Below are 19037 nucleotides of genomic sequence, written 5' to 3'. Positions count from 1 at the left end.
ATGTCTGATCCAATGGGTAGTTGTATTTATAGGGGAGTCTTTGGATTCAAACTTAATGTGGGGCTGTAGTTTGGGTATCTTGATCATGGCAACTCTATTTTTTAAATCAGAAGGCCTACTTCTAGAACAAGGGGCAAGCATGTAATTTGACACTCTATTAATAGAAGCAGGCAGAGGATAACCAATCCTTAATGGATTTAGAGCCTGCATCCGATGGTAATTCGGTAGGCTGGGGTTGGTCGGGGTATTGTCGCTCCACTGTTTCAAGGTTTTAGCTCTAGCATTGTAAAGTGTGGCTGAAAATTCATGGGTCTACAATTCCTGCTTTCTGCATCTTTTGCTACATTGGTACCCTGTCGGTGGTGTTCAAAGGGTGGGAGTGCAGGGTGCTGTACATCTGAATGGAGAGTAGTCTGGTTGGTCTGGGTAATCCGCTGTACAAGATAGAAGATGTATCAGTATCTTTTGCGCACTTTAGTTTAGCTATTTGTAGAGACCAATCTGGATAGCGCGGATTTTAACTGTCCCACTTCAGTTCTTAATTCATTAATCAGAGTAATGCATTCCCTACTAGATTAAATTAGGGGTTTAGGTAACATAGTCTCCAAAGCGGGGTTAGGAGATGGAACAGGAGTTATTACATCGTCAGTTAACCCATCTGTCATATTAGAACAAGGAGAGAATCTGTGACTACAATGGATAACCTCAGCTATAGTCGTCAAGTCGGTTTGTTTCAATGCTTCCAATCCAAGGGATGTTCCCGATGTTACAACCTTGTTCGTAGGATGTTTCACTGCCTTCCAGAACATGCTAGGTATGCAAGGTTGGGTGATAGAGGTACTCTGGAAATAGGATCCAGAGTGGTTGTGGTATCCCGCGATACCGGTAATTCAGAATGTGACAGGTCCTCACATTCCTCAATAAGACTGTCAAGTCGGTCTATACCAAAGTTCCCACCAGCAGATTTACCTAATCTCTTAGACATTTTAGTTTTTGCAGGGCCAGAGGATCCCATTGTTTACCTTCCTCTTCCCATAGTTGTAATAGAAAATAGATGAAACACATACTGTTGAGGTTTGCTAATACAGTGAACAAAAAAAAAGGATAATTAGAAAAGACCCATGGTGTACTCATCAAGGAATTAAAACAACAACAATATCAGAACAGCCTCCCAGTGCATAGTCCCTCGAAATCAATCAACAGTCAACAGTCAATCGCCAAGGGCTCAGGTATTGTTTCCAAAAATCATGAGGTGAGATGAAGCAAACGGAGCAAAGTCCTGCTAGCATACCTCCTGGAAGACAGATGTTAGGGTTGTGGCCCAGCCCAGCCTCCCCTGGGTTCCAACAGGCATGGATGGGCCCGCTCTTGACCCAGGCTTAGCCTGGGCATGTGCCGGGAACGCCTGCGGGTGACCCGCGCTGAGGGAGCCCTGCATCGATTTTAAAGTGCCTCCTGGCGCAGCAAGTTGACGGCGGCAGCGAGCAGCCACAATGAAGGCTGGGTTGTGTAGTCCAAGACCCTGCTTCCCTGGATGGCAGAATGGCAGCCCCAGAATGGGCGGAATTCAAATAGTTTACAAAGGAATGTTTGCAAGCTGAGACTTATGTACAAGCAGAAAAATACAAAAAGACCAATTAATGGACAGAATGCAGAACAATGTCATACATTCACCCCAGTACAGAGATCTGGGCCTAAATCCATCAATTTTTTTGCTCACCATGCCATTCCAGTTTGGACGAAACCATATGCAAATTAGTCTTGACCCTGCACCCATTGGGAACAGTTCAGCCCGAACTGCCAGGCCAGGTTCTCCCTGGACTGGAAACGAGCATCCTAGGACCGGTTTCTGGGTTTCACCCCTCTTCAGCCAGGATAGCTTGACTCCAGTGGCATGGAGAGCACGGGACCCATGTCTGGGCATACCGTCCTACTCAGGGTGACAAATGCAAAAAGAACAATTTATGGACAGAAAGCAGAACAATGTCATACATTCACCCCAGTACAGAGATCTGGGCCTATATCCATCGATTTTTTTGCTCACCATGCCATTCTAGTTTGGACCAAGCCACATGCAAATCAGTCTTGACCCTGCGCCCAATGGGAATAGTCCAGCCCGATCTGCCAGGCCAGGTTCTCCCTGGGCTGGAAACAAGCATCCTAGGACCGGTTTCGGGGTATATGGTATATGGTACATGAGTATTGTCTAATCCCATCCTAGGCACCAGATCTTAGGGCCCGATTCACAGAACTAACTTAAGACAAAATCCTAAACTTACTACCATTTTGGTATTCACAGAAGGCACTTACTCCTTTTGGTATTCACAGAAGGCACTTACTCATTTCGGTATTCACAGAAGTTAGGAGCCCAAACTTTAGGACTCCTAAATGCCTTCTGTGAACACCAAAATTCTTAAAATTAGGATTTTTCTCAATTTAGGAGTAGTAAAGTTAGGACTCCTAAATTTAGGACTCCTAGATGCCTGCGGTGAATACCGAAAGTCGCTATGAATGACTCGCAAAACGGGATTCATGTTATATTATTTGCGATTTCTACTGCTTCCTTATTTGCGATATGTGCCCAGAGGCCCTTAGGAATGCATGGGGAGTCATTCCTTATTTGCGATTAGCAATTTGCTAATCGCAAATAAGGATGCGATTTCAAGGGTGCCAGGGGTGTCCAAAGGACACCCTGTAGCACCCTTGAACTGTACATGTAGACTGATGTTGCGCACACACATGTCCAAAGGACGGATGTATGACGTTACAACGCAAACTTTTACAACGCACACCATTACAACGCAATTTTTACAACGCAGGATCCTTTACAACGGAAGCCTTTACAACGCATGACATTACATAGCAGATGCTATTACAATGCATGCCATTACAACGTAAGTCTAGGTAAGTATATTATTTTTAACAAATGTAATTGATAAATATTGACTTAATTTAATTTATTAAATACATTTTTTATTAATATATTTGTAAATGAATTATTTTTTTTTTTTAAATAGTGTAGTTGTATAAAAATAATATTTAAAATCCAGTTAGTGTAAAACCCAAACCCAGCGCTGAACCCTAAAAATACCCCTGTACCCCATAACCCAAACCCAGCCCTGAACCCTAAAAATACCCCTGTACCCCATAACCCAAACCCAGCCCTGAACCCTAAAAATACCCCTGTACCCCAAAACCCAAACCCAGCCCTGAACCCTAAAAATACCCCTGTACCCCATAACCCAAACCCAGCCCTGAACCCTAAAAATACCCCTGTACCCCATAACCCAAACCCAGCCCTGAATCCTAAAAATACCCCTGTACCCCAAAACCCAAACCCAGCCCTGAACCCTAAAAATACCCCTGTACCCCAAAACCCAAACCCAGCCCTGAACCCTAAAAATACCCCTGTACCCCATAACCCAAACCTAGCCCTGAACCCTAAAAATACCCCTGTACCCCATAACCCAAACCCAGCCCTGAACCCTAAAAATACCCCTGCACCCCATAACCCAAAACTAAATATATACTATTACTTTAATAAATTTATTTAATTTAAATTTAAAAATAAATGATTAAATAAAATGACATACTTACCAATACTTACGTTGTAATGGCATGCGTTGTAAAAGCATCTGCTATGTAATGACATGCTTTGTAAAGGCATTCGTTGTAAAGGATCCTGCGTTGTAATGGTGTGCGTTGTAACAGAATGCGTTGTAAAAGTTGCGTTGTAACTGTTGTTTCCCCCAAAGGACATGTGTGTGTGTAACATACAACTTAGAAAAATGCACTAAAGTGCATTTTTCAAAGATTTCGCTATTTACCACGAATTCCGACTTCGCGGTAAATACTGGCCAAAAATAGCGATTTTGCAATTCAAAAATGGTTCATGAATTGCATTTAAGGAATCTCAAATAGAGATTCCTTAAATGCAATACCTCGCAATTTAGCGATTTCGCATTTTGCGATTTTTGCATTTGGGATGATGAATCCCAAATGCAAAACTTGCGCTCGCAAAGGGCCAGATTCTCAGAATCTAGCCTTTTGCGAGACGATTTTTCAATGATGAATCTGGCTGTTGGAGCTGTATTTGAAGCATGCCTATGACCAATTGTCCATTTGTTCGATCCTTATGATTGTCAATAAAAAAAGACTTTCACTCTTCGCGTTTGTATTGCACAATGACTTTATATCCATCTTAGATTTATTGGAGAATTTTTCCATCTACAGCAGACTTTTATTTAAACCCTTTAGACACATTTCTGAATAGTAAACTCAAAGCACCTTTGCACAATTCGCATTGCACCGAATTCCTATTTGCAGGACGTTTATCCTCTATTCAATATTAACTAGCTTTTCTGATGGCATTACTTCTAGGCAGGCAGCTTACATGGCATGTTTTTACCTGACACATTAAAATGATTTAAGCAACACCGAGGTGCCTGCGCATTCCCAGTTTGGTAATAAATTAGGTAAAGAACAGAGGGCTCTGGGTGAAACAGAGGACTGGTAAAACTGCTGACTGTTAGCAAACAGAAAATTCAAGTTTGACACAACAACAATAAATAACCCATTGGAAGGGCATGGTCTATGAAATGTTTTTGTCATGGTATGAAATATTTTAAGTTATCAATGTTAAAATAAAATAGATACTATTGATGTGATCAATACATACGGGGGCGAATACATGGTTGTTTTAAAAATGAGAGTGCATGCATGCCAAGGTGTTTCTAGTTCATCATACACATGCACATCATGAAAAGCAGGCTATGTATCCCAAAGCTTCTTTTGGTTTAAAGTATAGGAGGCACATATACTTTTTGATCTTCTCGAAAGCAATAATGTTGAAGAAAACAATATAGGGGCATATTAGCAAGAACCTCGTTAAAATTAACACCGTTTTAGCGGCAGGAAACTGCCAACAAAAACGGCGATAATGGGCTTGCTAATATGCGTTATATTAGCAATCCCATTTTTGCCGTTTTAGCGGCAGTTTCTTGCTGCTAAAACAGGGATCATTTTAACGAGGTTCTTGCTAATATGCCCCATAATCTGTTGAAAAAAGAAAACAACTGAAGATTGTTCTAGAGCCACACAGTCATTAAAACTTCACAATCTTTTTGTCTTATTATTTCATTACAACTAAAAGGGGATTGGGTTTCTTGTCAGAAGGGAGAAAATTCTGGATGAAACAAAGGGGCATATTTACAACAACTTAAAACCACCAGGACATTACTCTTAGTGATGTTCTGGTGGAGTTGAGTTCTTTGTCTTCTAAATAGTGCCCCTATTCACACAGCACTTAGCGTGAAAGGGGCGTACAATGGGTGTTGCATTGGGATAACTTCCCCTGCTTTGTAAAACATTAAAAAGGACCCCCCTGCCTTTTTCGGTCGACCCTCTCTAAAAACTGGGACAGGAGCTACATTTCCTGAACTCTGCTGGGACAGCTGGTGAAAAACGGGGACGGTCCTGGCAAATCAGGGATGCCTGGTCACCCTAGGTGAAGGGCTTGTGCCCCCGTCACAGATTTAAACCGCATCAGTCCCCAAATCCATTTCTTGGCTCCATGACCTTCTGGAGGACCCTGAAAGAAGATCCACGCAGCTGCCCGTCGACTCCAATGCAGGTCCGAGGCTGCGTCTGTACACACACAGACACCGTACCCCTGCTACTGTGGGAGGCGTCCTTGGCTCCTACAGTGCAGACCCGCCCTTTTCCAGCAAACCCTCTTTTGGACCTCTGGCGATATATAAGGGGGTTTGGTACCCCTAGGAGCACATATGCCCGAAATCTTGATAGTTGGGTGTCTAAAAGTGTGTCGATTTAATTCAGTATTTGAGCCCAATAATGCTGCAGGAGCTGGCATTCCCATAGGATGTTTACCAGTGTACTGCGTTTCCCGCAACCCAGCCAACAATCCGCGCTCTGTGTGGGATCAACCTTGTGTATCTGCATTGAAGTATAATACCAATAGTCGGTTACTTTTGTTAATGTTTCTGTCAGTCCTACATTACTCGCTGTGTGTCTTGCTTTATGATATATTCCTTCCCATTCTTTGTTGCTCAGCACCCTCCCTATGTCTTTCTCTGAAAGGGTACCGGCCGCGTTGTACATATGCTTGTTTCGGGAATTCAGGAGTGTATATATATTGGAGATTAGTTTTTTGGTGAAAGACTTAGATAGAAGCCATTTTTCATACTGGGTGAGGTGTCTCAGCGCATGGGGTCTGTTTTGTGGCTGTAATGCCCAGTGCTGGAGTTGCAGAGAGGTATCTTAGCCTCTATGTTTCGGGCATACCATAATCAGCTTTAACCCGTAGAAAGGGGAGCACCCCCTCAACGTCAAAGAGATGACCCTGAGCATGGCACTCCGAGTAGCACCTAACGTAAATCTGGCCTCCCCTACTCCTGGCTCAAACTCTGGAATGACAAACAGCGGGGTCAAATGGGGAGGGAAAGCTAGTCAGATTGTGTCTAGTATTGGTCCGGTCCCATGCCACCATTGTTGCTTGCATTATTGGGGACAGGTACGGGTTCTGTGGTCTATAAGGCTTCTTTAGAAGGGGAACCTTCTCCAGCAATGTTCCAGCCATTGCTCTGTACTGGAATAACCAGTGTTTTTCTGATTCAGCACAGTTCCATTCCACTAGTTATCTCAGTTGTGCTGCATAATAATACAGTTGAAGGTCGGGGATCCCCAACCCTCCCTCGCTAGGTGGAAGGAAACGAATGGCTTTTTGTCATCCGTGGTTTACGGCCCTGCCAGATGAATTGCATCTTATGAATTAGCCCGGAGGGTGGCTGCAAAGGGAGTCTGAAACTTATATAGGATTTTGAAGAGAACCATCATGTTAATCGGATGGTGTTTCCACCTTTGGATGTCAGAACAAATTTGCTTATTTAGACTGTGGTAATTAGTGGTGGCAATGGCCTGTGTTGTGGATGCTAATTGAATTCCCAGCTAGGGAACAGTGTTGTGTGACCACTGTATAGGGTGCTGAGCTTGAAGTCGTTTCACCATCTGGGTGGAAGGGAGAGGCTGAGAGCGAAAGATTTCCCTACATTCACCTTAAACCCTGAAGCCCTGCCAAAAGATTTCAATTCTTCAAGGAAAGCACCTAGGGAGTGGCTGGGTTATCTAATGTCACCAAGACATCGTCTGCATAGAGACTGATAGTGTGTTTGTCCCCCCCCAAATGGCATTCCGGTGATGTGTGGGTTCATTCGCACTCTCTGCGCTAGTGGCTCCATATATAATCCAAAGAGGAAGGGCAATAAGGAGAACCTTTGTCTTGTACCTCTAACTATTTGAAAAGCGGCTGATGTGTGTCATTTAGAGAGGTTTAAAGCATGTAGTTCAAATACCACTGCCACAGGTTCAAAAACAAACAGAGCTACAGGAAATGGGGAAATTGATGGATACTTTAATCACTGAGATGAGAATAAATTTGAGAAATCAGAGAGGAATCAAGAATAAATACAAGAGACATGTGAAGCCCTTCAAACAAAGGTAAATACCCTCATGGATTGAGTACTAGAGGTAGAAACCTCCCTCTACAAACTTGGGAAAGAAGTAGAAGCCAAGCAGGGTGAAATATAGAGCTTAGAAACCAGCGAGACAGATTTGAGGGATCAGATCAAGACACTAGAAAACAATACAAGAAGGAATAATCTCAGGATTTTGAGCGTTCCGGAGGGAAAGAAGGAGAAGACATTAGGGGTTTTTGATTAAGTTCTAGAAAGACTTTATCCCTGGATTAGAAGGGTTAGGTTTAAAAGAATATATTCAGAGAGTTAATTTAGACCCTTTTAAAAACGGAACAATGAGGAAAAATGCGCAGAGAATTTTAGTAAACATCAAATCCTATGTCTTGAAGGAAAATATCCTGGTTGAGACTTTGAAAGCTGGCACCTTCTCTAAGGGGACTATACAACACGTATCTGCTCAGAAATATCAAGAGACACTCAGGATAAGCAGTGGGAGCTGGGTCAACACATACAGCTCAGATGCGTTTCCCCGCTTCTCTGAAAATTATTTGGAGGAATCAAATGTATAACATAAGAGAGCCCAAGGAAGTGGAGAAGCTTATAGACCAAATGAAAGCCCAGCAGAAGTAGACAAGGAAAAAGGGGGGAAAATATAGCATATAATAAGAATGCCTAGAGAGAAGGGTTCGCGAAAAAGGTAATTTATGCTTTGCCCAAGGAAGAATGGGAGGGTTTCTCGGGAAGGGGGGGAGCGTGAATGTGGGTGACAAGGAATTTAATTATTGTAATTTTCACTAGGTTGTTATTTTATATTATGTTAGCATTATTTGCTATAGCGCATGACTCAACCGGTTGCGCTGCTGCAGATCCCAACTGGAAACACGTACCAGATGGTTCAGAATAAATAGGCTTTAAGTAGTTTTCTAAATTTACAGTATGTGGGGGTAGATCACAGGGTTAGTGGAAGTTTGTTCCAGTACCTTGGAGCAAGATAGGAGAAGGGCTTACCCCAGTGCGTGTTTGGCGGATGCGGAGGTTACACAGTAAACTTTGTCGCTGGATCTAAGAATGCGACTAGGGGCGTAAGCTGTTATCTTTTTTGGGAGATATAGTGGGCCTTTGCCTTTTTAGGCATTGTACGTGAGGCAACCGATCTTAAAATGGGAGAGCTTCTTTACTGGTAGCCAATGCAGTTCCTTCAGCAAAGGCGCTGAGGGAGTTCCAGAAAGGCGGTTCAGAATAAGCCTGGCAGCAGTGTTCTGGACCACCTGGAGCTTGGAGAGCAGTGATTCGCTAGCGTCTGCCAAAAGGGCATTTCCATAGTCCAGTCTGCTTATCACCATTGCCTGGACCAGTGTTCCATGGACCGTAGTGGGGAGTAAGGGAAAAACTCTGCGTAGAAAGCGCAGATTGTAATAGCCTGTGCTCGTAGTTGCAGTGATCTGATCTTTCATTGTTAACGATTGATCCAGTTTTACCCCCAGATTCTTTACAGTTAATTTGGGCACAGAGTAGCACGCAATTGGTGGGGCCACCAGTTGTCTGACCAGATGGAGGGGGCTTTTCCAAGCAGCATGATCTCCATCTTTTCTGGGTTTAACTGGAGACACTTTCGGTCATCCAGGTGGAGATTGCTAGCATACCTGATAAAAAACATTTTTTTGCTGTTACCAGGTCTTGGTCTAGAGTAAAAATCAGCTGGGTGTCATCAGCGCATGATATCATCTCAATGCCAAAGTGCTCTGCAGTCTTTACTAACAAGGCCATTAGGTGTGGGAGCATATGGAAAAAAAAGAAAACAAGTTCTATGTCCTCTTACAATTGCTCAGGCAGAATGGGGTCCCCGGGTATAATGCAAGAAAACACCAGTGTATTCACTAGGGAATGGGAATATGGCTAACCACAAGACGCTCAACATAATGACATGGAATGTAAACAGCTTAAGAGTCAAAATAGAAGAGAACACTTTTTGGAATGTATAAAATTAGTGGATAGCGCGATTATAATCCTCCAAGAAACACACCAGTTGAGGGTAGAATGAGAGGAGATTATGAAAAAACTAAAATGGGTAGAAAGTTATGTTTACACTATTCAGACGTGTTGTATTGAAGGCGTGGCTATTTTCTTTAAAAAGCAGTGAAGGCATTAATTGTGGAGGCCATTACTGATCAGAAGGGAAGATGGGTGATAGTTAAGGTGAAGATGTGTGGTGAAATGGATGCCTTGGTAGGATTTTATGGCCCAAACCTAGACACACCTACACCACTTCAGGCCCTATACAATCAGTTACTAGACATCACAGCCCCTGCAATTGTAGGTGGGGATTTCAACTTATTCATGGATCTTAAAGAAGACACGCTTCTCCCTAGTAAAGTTTCTAATGTACCTAAAATGAGGAAGGAGGTGAAAAGATATAAAGATGACCAGGGTTTGGTGGATGTTTGAAAAAGCAAAGGGGACAAGGGGAATACTAGGTTTACTTAACAAGAATAAAAAATATGGTCATGCTTCCAGAATTGACATTTTCCTAGTGGACAAAGGTTTAAACAAAAATGTTATAAAAGTAGAGCACATACCAGCCCATCGGTCCGATCATTTAGCAGTCTGTATGAAGTTACAAGTAGGGAATCCCCAGGCAAACCCTGGATGGGCGTTAGACCAGGCCCTCCTTTTAGAACATCAAATTGTGGACAAATTTAAACTAAAGACAAAGGAATATTTCTCAATAAATGAAGGCGCTGCCCAAACCCAGATAATCTGGGAGGCATATAAGGTAGTAATTAGGGGGATTTTGGCTAGCTTGCCATTCGTTAGGAATTGGAACACCAGGAACAAAATTAACCAACAGGAGGTTAAAATTCAGGTATTATCTAGGACAATGGACGGTGACTTTTCCAGACCAATACAAGAGAAAATAGAAGAAGACTTAAAAGAGAAGAAGAATGATCTACTAAATATCTTGGAGGTCAGAATCAGAAGTAAATGGGAAGCTAGTAAGCTATTGGATTATGAATATGAAAGAGGTAGTGGTATACTTCTAGCCTGGAAGTTGAATACTGAACAAAATGAAAAACAAGATCTTAGCGATTCAAAGGGAGGACCAGGCCAATGTCACCTCCAGGAGTTATATACAGAAGAGGTACAGATATCAGAAGAACACATTAATTGCTACTTAAAGAAATCAGATATCCCAATGTTACAAGATGAACACAGAGAGGCTCCCAATTCTGAGATAACAGCAGAAGAAGTGTTGGAGGCAATAAGGAAACTAAAGTAAGTGAAGACAGCAGGCCCAGACGGGCTCCCAAATGAGTTGTATATGGTCTTAAAGGAAGTTCTGGTCCCTATAATAGCCAAGGTATTGAATAAAACTTTCTCACAAGGACAGGTCTAGCCAAAATGATGGAATGAGGTTACTATTAGTATATTATTGAAGCCAGGGAAGGACCCAAAGTGCTGCAAATCGTACCGGCATATATCATTAATAAATAGTGACTTTAAAATATATACTCAGATACTGGCCATATGACTAGGTAATGTGCTAAGCCTTCTAGTACATAGTGATCAGAAAGGGTTCATAAGAGGAAAACATGTGAATGAATTGACCCAGGGACGTATTGGGGCAATAGACTAAGGGCCAGATGTAGGTAGGCATTTACCGGTCGGTAACGGCCGAATTCGGCCGTTACCGACCGGTAAATGCAATTTGAGATGTAGGGCCCTGTATTTTACAGAATCGGTAAATTTACCGATCGGTAAATTTACCGATTCTGTAAAATACCGAATCGGTATTTTTTCCGATTCGGTAAAATTGATATGTAGGTGGGACTCTTCTGAGTCCCACAAGCATTACAGAATCGGTATTTTACCATCAAATACTATTTGATGGTAAAATACCGATTCTGGTGTGCATGCACATGTGTGCATGCACACCTGTGCCATATGACAGGCAGACCTGCCCTTAGGGCAGGTATGCCTGCCACATGGCCCCCGAACCTTTTTTGGGGGTGCTAGAGGGTGTCAAAGTGACACCCCCTGCACCCTTGTCAGAATCGGTATTTACCGATTCGGTAAATACCGACCGGTAATGCCCCATTCATTCCTATGGGCTTCAAAGCCCATAGGAATGAATGGGGCATTACCGGTCGGTATTTACCGAATCGGTAAATACAGATATTTACCGATTCGGTAAAAGGAACATCTGGATGTTCCTACATATCCACCCCTCAGATTTACCGATTTTTGATTACCGAATCGGTAAAATTCGGTAATCAAAAATCGGTAAATCTCATTTACCTACATCTGGCCCTTAGCTACAGAAGGGACTATTCCCCTCTCTTTTCTTACCTTAGGCGCAGCTAAAGTTTTGGATCGAGCCAACTGTTTTTTTCTGCATAAAGTCAACTACTATGGGTTAGAAAAAAGATTTGCCAAGGCGGTGAGCTGTATTTATAAAAGCCCCACTACAAATAGTTTGGTAAAAGGGAACTTCACAAAGGAGATGAGCATTAAAAGAGGTACGAGCAAGGGGTGTTGGCTCTCACCATTGTACTTTAATTTATATATTGAACCCTTAGCAAATGTAATTAAAGCCTGTCAGGAGATTATCCCCTTTCAGTTCCAATGGTGGCAGAAAAAAGTGGCATTATATGCTGATGATCTAATGATCTTCACAAGCGAATTAGAGACATCACTAACAAAGATCAAAGACATTTTGGAAAGATTTGGAGAGGTTTAAGGATATAAAATTAACCACCAAAAGCAGATAATATGGATTGGAACACCCTAACTCACAATCCCTAGTCAAAGGATAGCATACGATATCTAGGGGTACTGGTGACAAAAAACATAGATAAATCAGCTTAAGCAAATTTAATATAAAGATGGCGGTGAGAAGAGAGCTGATAAAAGAATGGGTTGTTGTTCCACTATCTTTTATGGGAAGATCAAATGCAATAAAAATGTCAGTACTTCCTAAACTTACCTACAATTTTAACACCATACAGCTAGAATTTAAATTGGACTGGATCAACAGGAAACTGAGGGACCTGAATATTTTTTTCTAGGCGGCCAAGGGGGTAAGAATAGCATCGAAAAGGTTGAGAAGGAGAAAAGAACATGGAGGAATTGCAAGTCCGGATCTTCTACTTGGGCATTCCAATACAAAAATGTCAGATCACTACTTAAGAAACAGGTATCCATTGCACCAGCAGGTAGCAACAGAAGAAAGCTTCTTTCTTTTATACATTTGGGCACCTTAAATACTTTAAAAAATCAGACTGAAGATACTACTATCAGCTTGTAATAAGTGGTATTGAATCAGAAGATGTTTAAACATTCCGTAATATAGCACCTACACCCCATTTTTGGAATCCCCATGAACTCCAACATGCCTCAGGGATAGACTATTGATTCCCCTGAAAAAGGCAGGGATAGGGAGGTGGGGACAATTGGTAGAAGAAGGAGCTATAATAGGCTGGGAATCAACTGGCAAGTTGGGTAAAAGATTTAAGGAACAAATGGGTGGGTAATAGCAAACAAGATGGGGAACTACAAAGAGGCCTACTAAAGAAAGAAGTGTCCAAACGGTATTGGTTTATGGTGAAGTGGGAGAGGAAGACTTCACACTGCCTACAGGGCATTGGGGGAGAACCCTGCCGACGCTGGACGTACAACGCCTATGGCAAGTATCTATGGCTACATTATGGCATACAATACAATCTGGACTTCTTAAAAGAAATCATCTCTTCACACTCGATAGAGCATACTGGACTCTGAAAAAGCTGACAGTGATGAATAGTCAGGAGGTGAAGGTTTGTCCAAATTGCGGGAAGAGAGAGCGAACAACGTCTACATGTTTTGGCAGTGTCCCCAACTCCAACGATTTTTGGCCAATGCGGGCAAGGTGTTAAATGAGGTGGTGGGCCAAGACATTGAGGTAAGCAAAGATTTAATTATCTTTGCAGTTACTAGAGAATCCACTGAGGATGTTTTTTTATTTGTATTTATTTTATTTTATGCGTTTTTATATTATGCAGACTTTACCCGAAGGTGTCAGAGCGCTTCACAATAGGAACAGTAATGATACATGAGGAGAAACTTACAAGTGAATAAATTACAAAAGCAAACTATAAGTTACATGAGGCACACTTAAGACAAAAAAGATTATTTGTATTAATCCTGCTCGCCAGGTGGGTGGTATGTATAAAATGGATACACCATAACCCCCAAAACTAAATAAATTGTTACTATCAGTGCGGAGGATCAATAAATTGGATTGTAGCGGAATACAAAGTAAAATAAACAGTTTCTGGGATTTATGGAATTGAAATATAGTGAAGGAATTACTAAGATAATGGGAAGTTCTGAGGAGGTCGGGAAGTCCAATGATATTTTACCAGGGCAATAAGGCAGAATCTAGGGGATCTGTTATGGATTTCCAACTATGCAGAACTTCCCACTGGATGGGAATAGAAGGATGGATGTATGACGTTACAACACACACTTTTACAGCGCATATCTTTACAATGCATTTTTTACAATGCAACATCCATTACAACACATTCCATTACAACGCATGCCATTACAACATTTTAAAAAGTACATTTACAACGCATTCCATTACAACGCATACTACCTTTACAACGCATACCATTACAACGCATAGTGTAGGGGTAAAATGTACTATTCTAACTCCAGGGGGTGCAACAGTAGGGTAAGTGTTGGATAGTGTAGGGGTAAAAATTACTATTCTAACTCCAGGGCGTGCAACAGTAGGGTAAGTGTTGGATGGTAATGTTATGCGTTGTAATGGTATGCATTGTAATGACTGAGTTGTAATGACATGCGTTGTAGTGGTGTGCGTTGTAGTGTCATGCGTTGTAATGGTTGCGTTGTAAATGCATGCGTTGTAACGGATGTTGCTTTGTAAAAGTTTTGTTCTAATGGTAGTGCGTTGTAAAAGTTGCGTTGTAAAGGTTGTTTCCCCAGAAGGATGAGCCCCCGCGAGAAGGTGTGTCTACACATCTACTCTAATTATTAATAGTTGAATGGTAGAATCTTTGAAAGAGGGAACCAATGATCTTCTTACCCACTTATTGTACAATGAGGACTAAAAAATAAAAAATAAGCCCTAGAAGAGGTGTGCAGGAGAGCACAACCATTAAGTGTATGGGTGCCCACATGTGGGCACTTTACAATTTTAACTACAAAAAATAGTTCTATGCATGACACTACAGATTGACAGAAAGTCGCAATGGCATTTATTGTTTAGAACCAAACTCACCAATAGAAGGTTTTATTTTCAAAATGCCAAGCACGTCTCTAATAATGGAACTTGCTAAAGCTTCAAGAATGTTTGGAAGACAGGGTAATCCATCAAAACGTGGCACTGACTTGCAAGTTCCATAGGCTATAATGCACTTGAAATACAGCGATGGGATGTATGCCACATTTTTGATGGAGTGAGCAGTCTGCTAAATAAGGCACTCGCTCAAGACAATAGAACTTTGAGCAGCAGTTTTGGTGCTATAAGAAATGCATGTTTTGTTGCCTCTGGTGTCACTAGTGATCTACCTTGCCTTGCTACTGTCTGATTTAAGGCAAGTTTTATTTAGATAGCAGATACTAGAGATAGAAAACACATGAATGTTGAACAGTTTCCTCATTTGGGACATAGCTCTCAGGCAAGTGTGTGCCAAGTGGACACTCTTCAAATATAAGTCTGCAGCTCCTCAATGGCAGTGCTAAATGCATGCTCAGTCATATTGGTGAAGTGAGAGTGTGGATGAAGAGACAGTGTGGAATTCCGTGTCTCTCTATCTGGATGTTTTTATTCCTTGAGGATAACCTTTAATCCTTTATGATCCATATTGGGGTAGTAAAATTTGTTACCTTCAGGAGGCATCTCCTGAGGTAGCAGTAAATATTAATTTATGTGCACATGCTTTTTGTGTAAATTTGGCATTCAGGGAATCAAGAGACCAATGCACATTCTCCCTGCATTTACTTATCCATCAAATGAGAAACATGCTACCACTCTATTGATAACTAGTAATTCAGGAATTGAGAATATTGCGCTCAGCCTGCAATTTGATATCATACGACTGTGGGGTATGTGTCACAATTAGTTTTACTTTTTGCACCATTTAGCTCCAGGATATTGTGGGAGCAGACACCCTTGGTGTGGGTTTCACTCAACTATTTGTCTTCCAGGCTTCTGCTTTTGCTGACCTCATAATTGCTGGGTTTAGGATTCTTCTTAATATACCACTGCTAAACAGTGATAAAGTGATGCACATTCTCCTTTAAACATGGTAATATTTGTTTGCACCCAATTGGCACATTCAATTTACTCTCAAGTCCCTACTAAAGTGGTAATATATGTCTCCAGACCCTGTAAACCACATGCTACTAGTGAGCACTGACTGTGTCACCCACTTAAGTAGCCTTTTAGGCATGTCTGGGGCCTGCCATTGCAACTTGTGTGCACAGGTTTAACCTGCCATTTTGACCCGCCAAGATAAACCTCTCAACCATGCCCAAACTTCCCTTTTTATTACATATATCATCACATGGGTAAGCCCTAATCAGCCCAAGCGGTGCAAAAGGGGGTAGTAATGGACGGAGCTTCTGAACCAATCAAACACTCACACCCAGTCAAAAGATCTGCGTTTAATCCATCACTGTTCTTTAGCCCACTCTGTCACCCCAGTTCAGACATGGCTATATGCAAATCAGTCTGACCCTGTGCCTCATGGGAACAGTCCAGCCCGAACTGCCAAGCCATGCCTTCCCTGGACCGGAAACAAGCTTCCACAGACCCGTTTCTGGCATTCCAGCTGTCTTCAGCCCGGCTTGCTTGAATCCAGTGGCAAAGTGAGCAAGGGACTCACGTCTGAGCATACCCTGCCACACTTATGACGCCCAAAAGCGGTACAAAAGGGGGTGGTAATGGACGGAGCATCTGAACCAATCAAACACTCACACCCAGTCAAAAGATCTGGGTTTAATCCATCACCGTTCTTTAGCCCACTCTGCCACCCCAGTTCAGACATGGCTATATGCAAATCAGTCTGACCCTGTGCCTCATGGGAACAGTCCAGCCCGAACTGCCAAGCCATGCCTTCCCTGGACTGGAAACAAGCTTCCGAGAACCGGTTTCTGTCATTCCAGCCGTCTTCAGCCCGGCTTGCTTGAATCCAGTGGCAAAGTGAGCAAGGGACTCACGTCTGAGCCTACCCTGCCACACTTATGGCGGCCAAAAGCGGTACAAAAGGGGGTGGTAATGGACGGAGCATCTGAACCTATCCAACACTCACACCCAGTCAAAAGATCGGGGTTTAATCCATCACCGTTCTTTAGCCCACTCTGCCACCCCAGTTCAGACATGGCTATAGCCAAATCAGTCTGACCCTGTGCCTCATGGGAACAGTCCAGCCCGAACTGCCAAGCCATGCCTTCCCTGGACCGGAAACAAGCTTCCGAGGACCGGTTTCTGGCATTACAGCCGTCTTCAGCCCGGGTTGCTTGAATTCAGTGGCAAAGTGAGCAAGGGACTCACGTCTGTGCATACCCTGCCACACTTATGGTGGCCAAAAGCGGTACACAAGGGGGTGGTAATGGACGGAGCATCTGAACCAATCAAACACTCACACCCAGTCAAAAGATCTGGGTTTAATCCATCACCGTTCTTAAGCCCACTCTGCCACCCCAGTTCAGACAAGGCTATATGCAAATCAGTCTGACCCTGTGCCTCATGGGACAGTCCAGCCCGAACTGCCAAGCCATGCCTTCCCTGGACTGGAAACAAGCTTCCAAGGACCGGTTTCTGGCATTCCAGCCGTCTTCAGCCCGGCTTGCTTGAATCCAGTGGCAAAGTGAGCAAGGGACTCACGTCTGAGCATACCCTGCCACACTTATGGTGGCCAAAAGCGGTACAAAAGGGGGTGGTAATCAACGGAGCATCTGAACCAATCAAACACTCACACACAGTCAAAAGATCTGGGTTAAATCCATCACAGTTCTTTAGCCCACTCTTCCACCCCAGTTCAGACATGGCTATATGCAAATCAGTCTGACCCTGTGCCTCATGGGAACAGTCCAGCCCGAACTGCCAAGCCATACCTTCCCTGGACCGGAAACGAGCTTCCGAGGACCGGTTTCTGGCATTCCAGCCGTCTTCAGCCCGGCTTGCTTGAATCCAGTGGCAAAGGGAGCAAGGGACTCACGTCTGAGCATACCCTGCCACACTTATGGCGGCCAAAAGCGGTACAAATGGGGGTGGTAATGGACGGAGCATCTGAACCAATCAAACACTCACACCCAGTCAAAAGATCTGGGTTTAATCCATCACCGTTTTTTAGCCCACTCTGCCACCCCAGTTCAGACATGGCTATATTCAAATCAGTCTGACCCTGTGCCTAATGGGAACAGTCCAGCCCAAACTGCTAAGCCATGCCTTCCCTGGACCGGAAAAAAGCTTCCGAGGACCAGTTTCTGGCATTCCAGCCGTCTTCTGCCCGGCTTGCTTGAATCCAGTGGCAAAGTGAGCAAGGGACTCACGTCTGAGCATACCCTGCCACACTTATGGCGGCCAAAAGCGGTACAAAAGGGGGCGGTAATGGACGGAGCATCTGAACCAATCAAACACTCACACCCAGTCAGAAGATCTGGGTTTAATCCATCACCGTTCTTTAGCCCACTATGCCACTTAGAACTCCTAAATGCCTTCTGTGAATACCGGAAGTCTTAAAGTTAGGATTTGTCTCAGTTCAGGAGTCCTAAGGTTAGGAATCATAACTTTACTACTCCTAAACTGACAAAAATCCTACCCTTAAGAAGTTCGGTATTCATTTGTGGTTTAAGTACAAGGGACATTTCATTATCATTTGACTTTGACAGAGTGCACCAGCATACATCAAAAGAACATGGGCCAAAATGTAGACTGCCCTTCTGTAGTTCTTATTGCAAGCCTCCAGAAATAAATATTGAAAGTATGATGCTGTTTGCCCTTGAGGAGAAAGATGTTATCTAACTGTAAGCTAAGACTCTGCTTGACCTATCTGAAGTAATGTTAAGGTTTAGCTACAGCAAATTCTACTTTTCAGACTTCATTCTCAGTGCTTAATTGGAGCTGGTGGTTACTGGTGTGGACCATCAGCATTTATTTTTGGGGTCTAGCACTTATTTTTCAAATCAGAACTGTACAGAGAGCAAAACCTTGGGGTAGGAAACAGTACAAGATGACTACAGGTCCGCCCATCTAAATTGGGTGGGTGGACATTTAGACATTTGTCTAATGGATTGTCTGATTGCGTTTATTCTCCAGGGCCATCAGAGACATTTGGCCATGGTGCTGTGCCCAACCTACTGACCGCCTGAATTTAAGTTAGGCAGGTGGGTCTTTATATTGGTGGAATGTATGCACAGTTGTGATGGTGTATACATACCGCCAATATCTAAATCAGGTCCTTTGTTTTGACCTTCCTTTTGTGAGTCTGGTCTCTCTATTCCCAGACTTCATCCTTAACCAAACTGAAGGGT

Source organism: Lissotriton vulgaris, chromosome 4_1, assembly GCF_964263255.1.
Source record: "Lissotriton vulgaris chromosome 4_1, aLisVul1.2, whole genome shotgun sequence".
Taxonomy (NCBI): Eukaryota; Metazoa; Chordata; class Amphibia; order Caudata; family Salamandridae; genus Lissotriton; species Lissotriton vulgaris.
This window is presented reverse-complemented; position numbering follows the sequence as displayed.